Source organism: Hemitrygon akajei, chromosome 20 (assembly GCF_048418815.1).
Source record: "Hemitrygon akajei chromosome 20, sHemAka1.3, whole genome shotgun sequence".
NCBI classification, from domain to species: Eukaryota; Metazoa; Chordata; class Chondrichthyes; order Myliobatiformes; family Dasyatidae; genus Hemitrygon; species Hemitrygon akajei.
The window spans coordinates 1,137,323-1,154,168 of NC_133143.1; positions in this window are offsets into that span (position 1 = coordinate 1,137,323).

A 16,846-nucleotide genomic window follows, 5' to 3' on the forward strand; every position below is an offset into this window, starting at 1 on the left:
ATTGTTTCACAGTATATGCTCAGACCCTGGGGAGTCTATGTGAGAAGAGTTTCACAGTGAATATCCTGACCCTGGGGAGTGTGGGTGAAGAGTGTTTCACACTGAATATTCTGACCCTGGGGAGGGTGGGTGGGGAGTTTTTCACGGTGAATGGTCTGACCCTGGGGAGTGTGGGTGAGTAGTCTTTCACATTAAATGGTCTGACCCTGGGGTGTGTGGGTGAGGAAAGTTTCACAGTGAATGTTCTGACCCTGGGGAGGGTGGGTGGGATGTGTTTCACCGTGAATGTTCTGACCCTGGGGAGGGTTGGTGGGGAGTGTTTCATGGTGAATGTTCTGACCCTCGGGAGTGTGGGTGAAGATTGTTTCACAGTAAATGTTCTGACCCTGGGGAGTGTGGGTGAGGAGTGTTTCAGAGTGAATGTTCTGACCCTGGGGACTGCGGGTGAGTAGAGTTTCACGGAGAATATTCTGACCCTGGGGAGTGTGGGTGAGTAGTGTTTCACAGTGAATGGTCTGACCCTGGGGAGTGTGGGTGAGGAGTGTTTCAGAGTGAATGTTCTGACCCTGGGGACTGCGGGTGAGTAGAGTTTCACGGGGAATATTCTGACCCTGGGGAGTGTGGGTGAGTAGTGTTTCACAGTGAATGGTCTGACCCTGGGGACTGTGGGTGAGGAATGTTTCCCGGTGAATGTTCTGACCTTGGGGAGCGTGGGTGAAGATTGTTTCACAGTATATGCTCAGACCTTGGGGAGTCTATGTGAGAAGAGTTTCACAGTGAATATCCTGACCCTGGGGAGTGTGGGTGAGGAGTGTTTCACAGTGAATATTCTGACCCTGGGGAGGGTGGGTGGGGAGTTTTTCACGGTGAATGGTCTGACCCTGGGGAGTGTGGGTGAGTAGTGTTTCACATTAAATGGTCTGACCCTGGGGTGTGTGGGTGAGGAAAGTTTCACAGTGAATGTTCTGACCCTGGGGAGGGTGGGTGGGATGTGTTTCACCGTGAATGTTCTGACCCTGGGGAGGGTTGGTGGGGAGTGTTTCATGGTGAATGTTCTGACCCTCGGGAGTGTGGGTGAAGATTGTTTCACAGTAAATGTTCTGACCCTGGGGAGTGTGGGTGAGGAGTGTTTCAGAGTGAATGTTCTGACCCTGGGGACTGCGGGTGAGTAGAGTTTCACGGGGAATATTCTGACCCTGGGGAGTGTGGGTGAGTAGTGTTTCACAGTGAATGGTCTGACCCTGGGGACTGTGGGTGAGGAATGTTTCCCGGTGAATGTTCTGACCTTGGGGAGCGTGGGTGAAGATTGTTTCACAGTATATGCTCAGACCCTGGGGAGTCTATGTGAGAAGAGTTTCACAGTGAATATCCTGACCCTGGGGAGTGTGGGTGAGGAGTGTTTCACAGTGAATATTCTGACCCTGGGGAGTGTGGGTGGGGAGTTTTTCACGGTGAATGGTCTGAACCTGGGGAGTGTGGGTGAAGATTGTTTCACAGTAAATGCTCTGACCCTGGGGAGTCTATGTGAGGAGAGTTTCACAGTGAATATCCTGACCCTGGGGAGTGTGGGTGAAGAGTGCTTCACGGTGAAAATCCTGACCCTGGAGAGGGTGGGTGGGGAGTGTTTCACAGTGAACGTCTGACCCTGGGGAGTGTGGGTGAGGTGTGTTTCACAGTGAATGTTCCGACCCTAGGGAGTGTGGGTGAAGATTGTTTCACAGTGAATGTTCTGGCCCTGGGTAGTGTGGGTGAGGAGTGTCTCACGGTGAATGTTCTGGCCCTGGGTAGTGTGGGTGAGGAGAGTTTCACAATGAATGTTCTGACCCTGGGGAGTGTGGGTGAGGAATGTTTCCCGGTGAATGTTCTGACCCTGGGTAGTGTGGGTGAAGATTGTTTCACAGTAAATGCTCAGACCCTGGGGAGTCTATGTGAGGAGAGTTTCACAGTGAATATCCTGAACCTGGGGAGTGTGTGTGAGGAGAGTTTCACAGTGAATGTTCTGACTCTGCGGAGGGTGGGTGGGGAGTGTTTCACATTAAATGGTCTGACCCTGGGGTGTGTGGGTGAGGAAAGTTTCACAGTGAATGTTCTGACCCTGGGGAGGGTGGGTGGGATGTGTTTCACCGTGAATGTTCTGACCCTGGGGAGGGTTGGTGGGGAGTGTTTCATGGTGAATGTTCTGACCCTCGGGAGTGTGGGTGAAGATTGTTTCACAGTAAATGTTCTGACCCTGGGGAGTGTGGGTGAGGAGTGTTTCAGAGTGAATGTTCTGACCCTGGGGACTGCGGGTGAGTAGAGTTTCACGGGGAATATTCTGACCCTGGGGAGTGTGGGTGAGGAGTGTTTCACAGTGAATGGTCTGACCCTGGGGACTGCGGGTGAGGAGAGTTTCAGGGGGAATATTCTGACCCTGGGGATTTTCGGTGAGTAGTGTTTCACAGTGAATTGTCTGACCCTGGGGACTGTGGGTGAGGAATGTTTCCCGGTGAATGTTCTGACCTTGGGGAGCGTGGGTGAAGATTGTTTCACAGTATATGCTCAGACCCTGGGGAGTCTATGTGAGAAGAGTTTCACAGTGAATATCCTGACCCTGGGGAGTGTGGGTGAGCAGTGTTTCACAGTGAATATTCTGACCCTGGGGAGGGTGGGTGGGGAGTTTTTCACGGTGAATGGTCTGAACCTGGGGAGTGTGGGTGAAGATTGTTTCACAGTAAATGCTCTGACCCTGGGGAGTCTATGTGAGGAGAGTTTCACAGTGAATATCCTGACCCTGGGGAGTGTGGGTGAAGAGTGCTTCACGGTGAAAATCCTGACCCTGGAGAGGGTGGGTGGGGAGTGTTTCACAGTGAACGTCTGACCCTGGGGAGTGTGGGTGAGGTGTGTTTCACAGTCAATGTTCCGACCCTGGGAGTGTGGGTGAAGATTGTTTCACAGTGAATGTTCTGGCCCTGGGTAGTGTGGGTGAGGAGTGTCTCACGGTGAATGTTCTGACACTGGAGAGTGTGGGTGAGGAGTGTTTCGCAGTGAATGTTCTGACCCTGGGGAGTGTGGGTGAAGATTGTTTCACAGTGAATGTTCGGACCCAGGGGAATGTGGGTGAACAGTGTTTCACAGTGAATGTTCTGACCCTGGGGAGTGTGGGTGTGGAGTGTTTCACAGTGAATGTTCTGACCCTGGGGAGTGTGGGTGAAGATTGTTTCACATTAAATGGTCTGACCCTGGGGTGTGTGGGTGAGGAGAGTTTCACAATGAATGTTCTGACCCTGGGGAGTGCGGGTGAGGAATGTTTCCCGGTGAATGTTCTGACCCTGGGTAGTGTGGGTGAAGATTGTTTCACAGTAAATGCTCAGACCCTGGGGAGTCTATGTGAGGAGAGTTTCACAGTGAATATCCTGAACCTGGGGAGTGTGTGTGAGGAGAGTTTCACAGTGAATGTTCTGACTCTGCGGAGGGTGGGTGGGGAGTGTTTCACATTAAATGGTCTGACCCTGGGGTGTGTGGGTGAGGAAAGTTTCACAGTGAATGTTCTGACCCTGGGGAGGGTGGGTGGGATGTGTTTCACCGTGAATGTTCTGACCCTGGGGAGGGTTGGTGGGGAGTGTTTCATGGTGAATGTTCTGACCCTCGGGAGTGTGGGTGAAGATTGTTTCACAGTAAATGTTCTGACCCTGGGGAGTGTGGGTGAGGAGTGTTTCAGAGTGAATGTTCTGACCCTGGGGACTGCGGGTGAGTAGAGTTTCACGGGGAATATTCTGACCCTGGGGAGTGTAGGTGAGGAGTGTTTCACAATGAATGGTCTGACCCTGGGGACTGCGGGTGAGGAGAGTTTCAGGGGGAATATTCTGACCCTGGGGATTTTCGGTGAGTAGTGTTTCACAGTGAATGGTCTGACCCTGGGGACTGTGGGTGAGGAATGTTTCCCGGTGAATGTTCTGACCTTGGGGAGCGTGGGTGAAGATTGTTTCACAGTATATGCTCAGACCCTGGGGAGTCTATGTGAGAAGAGTTTCACAGTGAATATCCTGACCCTGGGGAGTGTGGGGGAGGAGTGTTTCACAGTGAATATTCTGACCCTGGGGAGGGTGGGTGGGGAGTTTTTCACGGTGAATGGTCTGAACCTGGGGAGTGTGGGTGAAGATTGTTTCACAGTAAATGCTCTGACCCTGGGGAGTCTATGTGAGGAGAGTTTCACAGTGAATATCCTGACCCTGGGGAGTGTGGGTGAAGAGTGCTTCACGGTGAAAATCCTGACCCTGGAGAGGGTGGGTGGGGAGTGTTTCACAGTGAACGTCTGACCCTGGGGAGTGTGGGTGAGGTGTGTTTCACAGTGAATGTTCCGACCCTAGGGAGTGTGGGTGAAGATTGTTTCACAGTGAATGTTCTGGCCCTGGGTAGTGTGGGTGAGGAGTGTCTCACGGTGAATGTTCTGACACTGGAGAGTGTGGGTGAGGAGTGTTTCGCAGTGAATGTTCTGACCCTGGGGAGTGTGGGTGAAGATTGTTTCACAGTGAATGTTCGGACCCAGGGGAATGTGGGTGAACAGTATTTCACAGTGAATGTTCTGACCCTGGGGAGTGTGGGTGTGGAGTGTTTCACAGTGAATGTTCTGACCCTGGGGAGTGTGGGTGAAGATTGTTTCACATTAATTGGTCTGACCCTGGGGTGTGTGGGTGAGGAGAGTTTCACAATGAATGTTCTGACCCTGGGGAGTGTGGGTGAGGAATGTTTCCCGGTGAATGTTCTGACCCTGGGTAGTGTGGGTGAAGATTGTTTCACAGTAAATGCTCAGACCCTGGGGAGTCTATGTGAGGAGAGTTTCACAGTGAATATCCTGAACCTGGGGAGTGTGTGTGAGGAGAGTTTCACAGTGAATGTTCTGACTCTGCGGAGGGTGGGTGGGGAGTGTTTCACATTAAATGGTCTGACCCTGGGGTGTGTGGGTGAGGAAAGTTTCACAGTGAATGTTCTGACCCTGGGGAGGGTGGGTGGGATGTGTTTCACCGTGAATGTTCTGACCCTGGGGAGGGTTGGTGGGGAGTGTTTCATGGTGAATGTTCTGACCCTCGGGAGTGTGGGTGAAGATTGTTTCACAGTAAATGTTCTGACCCTGGGGAGTGTGGGTGAGGAGTGTTTCAGAGTGAATGTTCTGACCCTGGGGACTGCGGGTGAGGAGAGTTTCAGGGGGAATATTCTGACCCTGGGGATTTTCGGTGAGTAGTGTTTCACAGTGAATGGTCTGACCCTGGGGACTGTGGGTGAGGAATGTTTCCCGGTGAATGTTCTGACCTTGGGGAGCGTGGGTGAAGATTGTTTCACAGTAAATGTTCTGACCCTGGGGAGTGTGGGTGAGGAGTGTTTCACAGTGAATGTTCTGACCCTGGGGACTGCGGGTGAGGAGAGTTTCACGGGGAATATTCTGACCCTGGGGAGTGTGGGTGAGGAGTTTTTCACAGTGAATGGTCTGACCCTGGGGACTGCGGGTGAGGAGAGTTTCACGGGGAATATTCTGACCCTGGGGATTGTCGGTGAGGAGTGTTTCACAGTGAATGGTCTGACCCTGGGCAGTGTGGGTGAGGAGTGTTTCACAGTGAATGGTCTGACCCTGGGGACTGTGGGTGAGGAATGTTTCCCGGTGAATGTTCTGACCCTGGGTAGTTTGGGTGAAGATTGTTTCACAGTAAATGCTCAGACCCTGGGTAGTCTATGTGAGGAGAGTTTCACAGTGAATATCCTGAACCTGGGGAGTGTGGGTGAGGAGTGTTTCACAATCAATGTTCTGACCCTGGAGAGGGTGGGTGGGGAGTCTTTCACTGTGAATGTTCTGACCCTGGGGATTGTGGGTGAGGAATGTTTCACGGTGAATGGATTGACCCTGGGGAGTGTGGGTGAAGATTGTTTCACAGTAAATGGTCTGACCCTGGGGTGTGTGGGTGAGGAGAGTTTCACGGGGAATGTTCTGACCCTGGGGAGTGTGGGTGAAGATTGTTTCACAGTAAATGCTCTGACCCTGGGGAGTTTATGAGAGGAGTGTTTCACAGTGTTTGTTCTCACCCTGGGGACTGTGGGTTAGGAGTGTTTCACGGTGAATGTTCTGACCCTGGGGAGTGTGGGTGGGGAGTGTTTCACAGTGAATGTTCTGACCCTGGGGAGTGTGGGTGAGGAGAGTTTCACAGCAAATTTTCTGACCCTGGGGAGTGTGGGTGAGGAGAGTTTCACGGTGAATGTTCTGACCCTGGGGTGTGTGGGTGAAGATTGTTTCACAGTAAATGTTCTGACCCTGGGGAGTGTGGGTGAGGAGTGTTTCACAGTGAATGTTCTGACCCTGGGGACTGCGGGTGAGGAGAGTTTCACGGGGAATATTCTGACCCTGGGGAGTGTGGGTGAGGAGTTTTTCACAGTGAATGGTCTGACCCTGGGGACTGCGGGTGAGGAGAGTTTCACGGGGAATATTCTGACCCTGGGGATTGTCGGTGAGGAGTGTTTCACAGTGAATGGTCTGACCCTGGGCAGTGTGGGTGAGGAGTGTTTCACAGTGAATGGTCTGACCTTGGGGACAGTGGGTGAGGAATGTTTCCCGGTGAATGTTCTGACCTTGGGGAGCGTGGGTGAAGATTGTTTCACAGTATATGCTCAGACCCTGGGGAGTCTATGTGAGAAGAGTTTCACAGTGAATATCCTGACCCTGGGGAGTGTGGGTGGTGTGGGTGAGGAGTGTTTCACTGTGAATATTCTGACCCTGGGGAGGGTGGGTGGGTGGGGAGTGTTTCACGGTGAATGGTCTGAACCTGGGGAGTGTGGGTGAAGATTGTTTCACAGTAAATGCTCTGACCATGGGGGAGTCTATGTGAGGAGCGTTTCACAGTGAATATCCTGACCCTGGGGAGTGTGGGTGAAGAGTGCTTCAAGGTGAATATCCTGACCCTGGAGAGGGTGGGTGGGGAGTGTTTCACAGTGAACGTCTGACCCTGGGGAGTGTGGGTGAGGTGTGTTTCACAGTGAATGTTCCGACCCTAGGGAGTGTGGGTGAAGATTGTTTCACAGTGAATGTTCTGGCCCTGGGTAGTGTGGGTGAGGAGTGTCTCACGGTGAATGTTCTGAAACTGGAGAGTGTGGGTGAGGAGTGTTTCGCAGTGAATGTTCTGACCCTGGGGGAGTGTGGGTGAAGATTGTTTCACAGTGAATGTTCGGACCCAGGGGAATGTGGGTGAACAGTGTTTCACAGTGAATGTTCTGACCCTGGGGAGTGTGGGTGTGGAGTGTTTCACAGTGAATGTTTCTGACCCTGGGGAGTGTGGGTGAAGATTGTTTCACATTAAATGGTCTGACCCTGGGGTGTGTGGGTGAGGAGAGTTTCACAATGAATGTTCTGACCCTGGGGAGTGTGGGTGAGGAATGTTTCCCGGTGAATGTTCTGACCCTGGGTAGTGTGGGTGAAGATTGTTTCACAGTAAATGCTCAGACCCTGGGGAGTCTATGTGAGGAGAGTTTCACAGTGAATATCCTGAACCTGGGGAGTGTGTGTGAGGAGAGTTTCACAGTGAATGTTCTGACTCTGCGGAGGGTGGGTGGGGAGTGTTTTCACATTAAATGGTCTGACCCTGGGGTGTGTGTGGGTGAGGAAAGTTTCACAGTGAATGTTCTGACCCTGGGGAGGGTGGGTGGGATGTGTTTCACCGTGAATGTTCTGACCCTGGGGAGGGTTGGTGGGGAGTGTTTCATGGTGAATGTTCTGACCCTCGGGAGTGTGGGGTGAAGATTGTTTCACAGTAAATGTTCTGACCCTGGGGAGTGTGGGTGAGGAGTGTTTCAGAGTGAATGTTCTGACCCTGGGGACTGCGGGTGAGTAGAGTTTCACGGGAATATTCTGACCCTGGGGAGTGTGGGTGAGGAGTGTTTCACAGTGAATGGTCTGACCCTGGGGACTGCGGGTGAGGAGAGTTTCAGGGGGGAATATTCTGACCCTGGGGATTTTCGGTGAGTAGTGTTTCACAGTGAATGGTCTGACCCTGGGGACTGTGGGTGAGGAATGTTTCCCGGTGAATGTTCTGACCTTGGGGAGCGTGGGTGAAGATTGTTTCACAGTATATGCTCAGACCCTGGGGAGTCTATGTGAGAAGAAGTTTTCACAGTGAATATCCTGACCCTGGGGAGTGTGGGTGAGGAGTGTTTCACAGTGAATATTCTGACCCTGGGGCGGGTGGGTGGGGAGTGTTTCGCAGTGAATGTTCTGACCCTGGGGAGTGTGGGTGAAGATTGTTTCACAGTGAATGTTCGGGACCCAGGGGAATGTGGGTGAACAGTGTTTCACAGTGAATGTTCTGACCCTGGGGAGTGTGGGTGTGGAGTGTTTCACAGTGAATGTTCTGACCCTGGGGAGTGTGGGTGAAGATTGTTTCACATTAAATGGTCTGACCCTGGGGTGTGTGGGTGAGGAGAGTTTCACAATGAATGTTCTGACCCTGGGGAGTGTGGGTGAGGAATGTTTCCCGGTGAATGTTCTGACCTTGGGGAGCGTGGGTGAAGATTGTTTCACAGTATATGCTCAGACCCTGGGGAGTCCTATGTGAGAAGAGTTTCACAGTGAATATCCTGACCCTGGGGGTGAGTGTGGGGGTGAGGAGTGTTTCACAGTGAATATTCTGACCCTGGGGCGGGTGGGTGGGGAGTGTTTCGCAGTGAATGTTCTGACCCTGGGGAGTGTGGGTGAAGATTGTTTCACAGTGAATGTTCGGACCCAGGGGAATGTGGGTGAACAGTGTTTCACAGTGAATGTTCTGACCCTGGGGAGTGTGGGTGTGGAGTGTTTCACAGTGAATGTTCTGACCCTGGGGAGTGTGGGTGAAGATTGTTTCACATTAAATGGTCTGACCCTGGGGTGTGTGGGTGAAGATTGTTTCACAGTAAATGCTCAGACCCTGGGGAGTCTATGTGAGGAGAGTTTCACAGTGAATATCCTGAACCTGGGGAGTGTGTGTGAGGACAGTTTCACAGTGAATGTTCTGACTCTGCGGAGGGTGGGTGGGGGAGTGTTTCACATTAAATGGTCTGACCCTGGGGTGTGTGGGTGAGGAAAGTTTCACAGTGAATGTTCTGACCCTGGGGAGGGTGGGTGGGATGTAATTTCACCGTGAATGTTCTGACCCTGGGGAGGGTTGGTGGGGGAGTGTTTCATGGTGAATGTTCTGACCCTCGGGAGTGTGGGTGAAGATTGTTTCACAGTAAATGTTCTGACCCTGGGGAGTGTGGGTGAGGAGTGTTTCAGAGTGAATGTTCTGACCCTGGGGACTGCGGGTGAGTAGAGTTTCACGGGGAATATTCTGACCCTGGGGAGTGTGGGTGAGGAGTGTTTCACGGGGAATATTCTGACCCTGGGGATTGTCGGTGAGGAGTGTTTCACAGTGAATGGTCTGACCCTGGGCAGTGTGGGTGAGGAGTGTTTCACAGTGAATGGTCTGACCCTGGGGACAGTGGGTGAGGAATGTTTCCCGGTGAATGTTCTGACCTTGGGGAGCGTGGGGTGAAGATTGTTTCACAGTATATGCTCAGACCCTGGGGAGTCTATGTGAGAAGAGTTTCACAGTGAATATCCTGACCCTGGGGAGTGTGGGTGAGGAGTGTTTCACTGTGAATATTCTGACCCTGGGGAGGGTGGGTGGGGAGTGTTTCACGGTGAATGGTCTGAACCTGGGGAGTGTGGGTGAAGATTGTTTCACAGTAAATGCTCTGACCATGGGGAGTCTATGTGAGGAGCGTTTCACAGTGAATATCCTGACCCTGGGGAGTGTGGGTGAAGAGTGCTTCACGGTGAATATCCTGACCCTGGAGAGGGTGGGTGGGGAGTGTTTCACAGTGAACGTCTGACCCTGGGGAGTGTGGGTGAGGTGTGTTTCACAGTGAATGTTCCGACCCTAGGGAGTGTGGGTGAAGATTGTTTCACAGTGAATGTTCTGGCCCTGGGTAGTGTGGGTGAGGAGTGTCTCACGGTGAATGTTCTGACACTGGAGAGTGTGGGTGAGGAGTGTTTCGCAGTGAATGTTCTGACCCTGGGGAGTGTGGGTGAAGATTGTTTCACAGTGAATGTTCGGACCCAGGGGAATGTGGGTGAACAGTGTTTCACAGTGAATGTTCTGACCCTGGGGAGTGTGGGTGTGGAGTGTTTCACAGTGAATGTTCTGACCCTGGGGAGTGTGGGTGAAGATTGTTTCACATTAAATGGTCTGACCCTGGGGTGTGTGGGTGAGGAGAGTTTCACAATGAATGTTCTGACCCTGGGGAGTGTGGGTGAGGAATGTTTCCCGGTGAATGTTCTGACCCTGGGTAGTGTGGGTGAAGATTGTTTCACAGTAAATGCTCAGACCCTGGGGAGTCTATGTGAGGAGAGTTTCACAGTGAATATCCTGAACCTGGGGAGTGTGTGTGAGGAGAGTTTCACAGTGAATGTTCTGACTCTGCGGAGGGGTGGGTGGGGAGTGTTTCACATTAAATGGTCTGACCCTGGGGTGTGTGGGTGAGGAAAGTTTCACAGTGAATGTTCTGACCCTGGGGGAGGGTGGGTGGGATGTGTTTCACCGTGAATGTTCTGACCCTGGGGAGGGTTGGTGGGGAGTGTTTCATGGTGAATGTTCTGACCCTCGGGAGTGTGGGTGAAGATTGTTTCACAGTAAATGTTCTGACCCTGGGGAGTGTGGGTGAGGAGTGTTTCAGAGGTGAATGTTCTGACCCTGGGGACTGCGGGTGAGTAGAGTTTCACGGGGAATATTCTGACCCTGGGGAGTGTGGGTGAGGAGTGTTTCACAGTGAATGGTCTGACCATGGGGACTGCGGTGTGAGGAGAGTTTCAGGGGGAATATTCTGACCCTGGGGATTTTCGGTGAGTAGTGTTTCACAGTGAATGGTCTGACCCTGGGGACTGTGGGTGAGGAATGTTTCCCGGTGAATGTTCTGACCTTGGGGAGCGTGGGTGAAGATTGTTTCACAGTATATGCTCAGACCCTGGGGAGTCTATGTGAGAAGAGTTTCACAGTGAATATCCTGACCCTGGGGAGTGTGGGTGAGGAGTGTTTCACAGTGAATATTCTGACCCTGGGGCGGGTGGGTGGGGGAGTGTTTCGCAGTGAATGTTCTGACCCTGGGGAGTGTGGGTGAAGATTGTTTCACAGTGAATGTTCGGACCCAGGGGAATGTGGATGAACAGTGTTTCACAGTGAATGTTTCTGACCCTGGGGAGTGTGGGTGTGGAGTGTTTCACAGTGAATGTTCTGACCCTGGGGAGTGTGGGTGAAGATTGTTTCACATTAAATGGTCTGACCCTGGGGTGTGTGGGTGAGGAGAGTTTCACAATGAATGTTCTGACCCTGGGGAGTGTGGGTGAGGAATGTTTCCCGGTGAATGTTCTGACCCTGGGTAGTGTGGGTGAAGATTGTTTCACAGTAAATGCTCAGACCCTGGGGAGTCTATGTGAGGAGAGTTTCACAGTGAATATCCTGAACCTGGGGAGTGTGTGTGAGGAGAGTTTCACAGTGAATGTTCTGACTCTGCGGAGGGTGGGTGGGGAGTGTTTCACATTAAATGGTCTGACCCTGGGGTGTGTGGGTGAGGAAAGTTTCACAGTGAATGTTCTGTCCCTGGGGAGGGTGGGTGGGATGTAATTTCACCGTGAATGTTCTGACCCTGGGGAGGGTTGGTGGGGAGTGTTTCATGGTGAATGTTCTGACCCTCGGGAGTGTGGGTGAAGATTGTTTCACAGTAAATGTTCTGACCCTGGGGAGTGTGGGTGAGGAGTGTTTCAGAGTGAATGTTCTGACCCTGGGGACTGCGGGTGAGTAGAGTTTCACGGGGAATATTCTGACCCTGGGGAGTGTGGGTGAGGAGTGTTTCACGGGGAATATTCTGACCCTGGGGATTGTCGGTGAGGAGTGTTTCACAGTGAATGGTCTGACCCTGGGCAGTGTGGGTGAGGAGTGTTTCACAGTGAATGGTCTGACCCTAGGGACAGTGGGTGAGGAATGTTTCCCGGTGAATGTTCTGACCTTGGGGAGCGTGGGTGAAGATTGTTTCACAGTATATGCTCAGACCCTGGGGAGTCTATGTGAGAAGAGTTTCACAGTGAATATCCTGACCCTGGGGAGTGTGGGTGAGGAGTGTTTCACTGTGAATATTCTGACCCTGGGGAGGGTGGGTGGGGAGTGTTTCACGGTGAATGGTCTGAACCTGGGGAGTGTGGGTGAAGATTGTTTCACAGTAAATGCTCTGACCATGGGGAGTCTATGTGAGGAGCGTTTCACAGTGAATATCCTGACCCTGGGGAGTGTGGGGTGAAGAGTGCTTCACGGTGAATATCCTGACCCTGGAGAGGGTGGGTGGGGAGTGTTTCACAGTGAACGTCTGACCCTGGGGAGTGTGGGTGAGGTGTGTTTCACAGTGAATGTTCCGACCCTAGGGAGTGTGGGTGAAGATTGTTTCACAGTGAATGTTCTGGCCCTGGGTAGTGTGGGTGAGGAGTGTCTCACGGTGAATGTTCTGACACTGGAGAGTGTGGGTGAGGAGTGTTTCGCAGTGAATGTTCTGACCCTGGGGAGTGTGGGTGAAGATTGTTTCACAGTGAATGTTCGGACCCAGGGGAATGTGGGTGAACAGTGTTTCACAGTGAATGTTCTGACCCTGGGGAGTGTGGGTGTGGAGTGTTTCACAGTGAATGTTCTGACCCTGGGGAGTGTGGGTGAAGATTGTTTCACATTAAATGGTCTGACCCTGGGGTGTGTGGGGTGAGGAGAGTTTCACAATGAATGTTCTGACCCTGGGGAGTGTGGGTGAGGAATGTTTCCCGGTGAATGTTCTGACCCTGGGTAGTGTGGGTGAAGATTGTTTCACAGTAAATGCTCAGACCCTGGGGAGTCTATGTGAGGAGAGTTTCACAGTGAATATCCTGAACCTGGGGAGTGTGTGTGAGGAGAGTTTCACAGTGAATGTTCTGACTCTGCGGAGGGTGGGTGGGGAGTGTTTCACATTAAATGGTCTGACCCTGGGGTGTGTGGGTGAGGAAAGTTTCACAGTGAATGTTCTGACCCTGGGGAGGGTGTGTGGGATGTGTTTCACCGTGAATGTTCTGACCCTGGGGAGGGTTGGTGGGGAGTGTTTCATGGTGAATGTTCTGACCCTCGGGAGTGTGGGTGAAGATTGTTTCACAGTAAATGTTCTGACCCTGGGGAGTGTGGGTGAGGAGTGTTTCACAGTGAATGGTCTGACCCTGGGGACTGCGGGGTGAGGAGAGTTTCAGGGGGAATATTCTGACCCTGGGGATTTTCGGTGAGTAGTGTTTCACAGTGAATGGTCTGACCCTGGGGACTGTGGGTGAGGAATGTTTCCCGGTGAATGTTCTGACCTTGGGGAGCGTGGGTGAAGATTGTTTCACAGTAAATGTTCTGACCCTGGGGAGTGTGGGTGAGGAGTGTTTCACAGTGAATGTTCTGACCCTGGGGACTGCGGGTGAGGAGAGTTTCACGGGGAATATTCTGACCCTGGGGAGTGTGGGTGAGGAGTTTTTCACAGTGAATGGTCTGACCCTGGGGACTGCGGGGTGAGGAGAGTTTCACGGGGAATATTCTGACCCTGGGGATTGTCGGTGAGGAGTGTTTCACAGTGAATGGTCTGACCCTGGGCAGTGTGGGTGAGGAGTGTTTCACAGTGAATGGTCTGACCCTGGGGACTGTGGGTGAGGAATGTTTCCCGGTGAATGTTCTGACCCTGGGTAGTTTGGGTGAAGATTGTTTCACAGTAAATGCTCAGACCCTGGGTAGTCTATGTGAGGAGAGTTTCACAGTGAATATCCTGAACCTGGGGAGTGTGGGTGAGGAGTGTTTCACAATCAATGTTCTGACCCTGGAGAGGGTGGGTGGGGGAGTCTTTCACTGTGAATGTTCTGACCCTGGGGATTGTGGGTGAGGAATGTTTCACGGTGAATGGATTGACCCTGTGGAGTGTGGGTGAAGATTGTTTCACAGTAAATGGTCTGACCCTGGGGTGTGTGGGTGAGGAGAGTTTCACGGGGAATGTTCTGACCCTGGGGAGTGTGGGTGAAGATTGTTTCACAGTAAATGCTCTGACCCTGGGGAGTTTATGAGAGGAGTGTTTCACAGTGTTTGTTCTCACCCTGGGGACTGTGGGTTAGGAGTGTTTCACGGTGAATGTTCTGACCCTGGGGAGTGTGGGTGGGGAGTGTTTCACAGTGAATGTTCTGACCCTGGGGAGTGTGGGTGAGGAGAGTTTCACAGCAAATTTTCTGACCCTGGGGAGTGTGGGTGAGGAGAGTTTCACGGTGAATGTTCTGACCCTGGGGTGTGTGGGTGAAGATTGTTTCACAGTAAATGCTCTGACCCTGGGGAGTGTGGGTGAGGAGTGTTTCACAGTGAATGTTCTGACCCTGGGGACTGCGGGTGAGGAGAGTTTCACGGGGAATATTCTGACCCTGGGGAGTGTGGGTGAGGAGTTTTTCACAGTGAATGGTCTGACCCTGGGGACTGCGGGTGAGGAGTGTTTCACGGGGAATATTCTGACCCTGGGGATTGTCGGTGAGGAGTGTTTCACAGTGAATGGTCTGACCCTGGGCAGTGTGGGTGAGGAGTGTTTCACAGTGAATGGTCTGACCCTGGGGACTGTGGGTGAGGAATGTTTCCCGGTGAATGTTCTGACCTTGGGGAGCGTGGGTGAAGATTGTTTCACAGTATATGCTCAGACCCTGGGGAGTCTATGTGAGAAGAGTTTCACAGTGAATATCCTGACCCTGGGGAGTGTGGGTGAGGAGTGTTTCACAGTGAATATTCTGACCCTGGGGAGGGTGGGTGGGGAGTGTTTCACGGTGAATGGTCTGAACCTGGGGAGTGTGGGTGAAGATTGTTTCACAGTAAATGCTCTGACCCTGGGGAGTCTATGTGAGGAGAGTTTCACAGTGAATATCCTGACCCTGGGGAGTGTGGGTGAAGAGTGCTTCACGGTGAATATCCTGACCCTGGAGAGGGTGGGTGGGGAGTGTTTCACAGTGAACGTCTGACCCTGGGGAGTGTGGGTGAGGTGTGTTTCACAGTGAATGTTCCGACCCTAGGGAGTGTGGGTGAAGATTGTTTCACAGTGAATGTTCTGGCCCTGGGTAGTGTGGGTGAGGAGTGTCTCACGGTGAATGTTCTGACACTGGAGAGTGTGGGTGAGGAGTGTTTCGCAGTGAATGTTCTGACCCTGGGGAGTGTGGGTGAAGATTGTTTCACAGTGAATGTTCGGACCCAGGGGAATGTGGTGTGAACAGTGTTTCACAGTGAATGTTCTGACCCTGGGGAGTGTGGGTGTGGAGTGTTTCACAGTGAATGTTCTGACCCTGGGGAGTGTGGGTGAAGATTGTTTCACATTAAATGGTCTGACCCTGGGGTGTGTGGGTGAGGAGAGTTTCACAATGAATGTTCTGACCCTGGGGAGTGTGGGTGAGGAATGTTTCCCGGTGAATGTTCTGACCCTGGGTAGTGTGGGTGAAGATTGTTTCACAGTAAATGCTCAGACCCTGGGTAGTCTATGTGAGGAGAGTTTCACAGTGAATATCCTGAACCTGGGGAGTGTGTGTGAGGAGAGTTTCACAGTGAATGTTCTGACTCTGCGGAGGGTGGGTGGGGAGTGTTTCACATTAAATGGTCTGACCCTGGGGTGTGTGGGTGAGGAAAGTTTCACAGTGAATGTTCTGACCCTGGGGAGGGTGGGTGGGATGTGTTTCACCGTGAATGTTCTGACCCTGGGGAGGGTTGGTGGGGAGTGTTTCATGGTGAATGTTCTGACCCTCGGGAGTGTGGGTGAAGATTGTTTCACAGTAAATGTTCTGACCCTGGGGAGTGTGGGTGAGGAGTGTTTCAGAGTGAATGTTCTGACCCTGGGGACTGCGGGTGAGTAGAGTTTCACGGGGAATATTCTGACCCTGGGGAGTGTGGGTGAGGAGTGTTTCACAGTGAATGGTCTGACCCTGGGGACTGCGGGTGAGGAGAGTTTCAGGGGGAATATTCTGACCCTGGGGATTTTCGGTGAGTAGTGTTTCACAGTGAATGGTCTGACCCTGGGGACTGTGGGTGAGGAATGTTTCCCGGTGAATGTTCTGACCTTGGGGAGCGTGGGGTGAAGATTGTTTCACAGTATATGCTCAGACCCTGGGGAGTCTATGTGAGAAGAGTTTCACAGTGAATATCCTGACCCTGGGGAGTGTGGGTGAGGAGTGTTTCACAGTGAATATTCTGACCCTGGGGCGGGTGGGTGGGGAGTGTTTCGCAGTGAATGTTCTGACCCTGGGGAGTGTGGGTGAAGATTGTTTCACAGTGAATGTTCGGACCCAGGGGAATGTGGTGTGAACAGTGTTTCACAGTGAATGTTCTGACCCTGGGGAGTGTGGGTGTGGAGTGTTTCACAGTGAATGTTCTGACCCTGGGGAGTGTGGGTGAAGATTGTTTCACATTAAATGGTCTGACCCTGGGGTGTGTGGGTGAGGAGAGTTTCACAATGAATGTTCTGACCCTGGGGAGTGTGGGTGAGGAATGTTTCCCGGTGAATGTTCTGACCCTGGGTAGTGTGGGTGAAGATTGTTTCACAGTAAATGCTCCGACCCTGGGGAGTCTATGTGAGGAGAGTTTCACAGTGAATATCCTGAACCTGGGGAGTGTGTGTGAGGAGAGTTTCACAGTGAATGTTCTGACTCTGCGGAGGGGTGGGTGGGGAGTGTTTCACATTAAATGGTCTGACCCTGGGGTGTGTGGGTGAGGAAAGTTTCACAGTGAATGTTCTGACCCTGGGGAGGGTGGGTGGGATGTGTTTCACCGTGAATGTT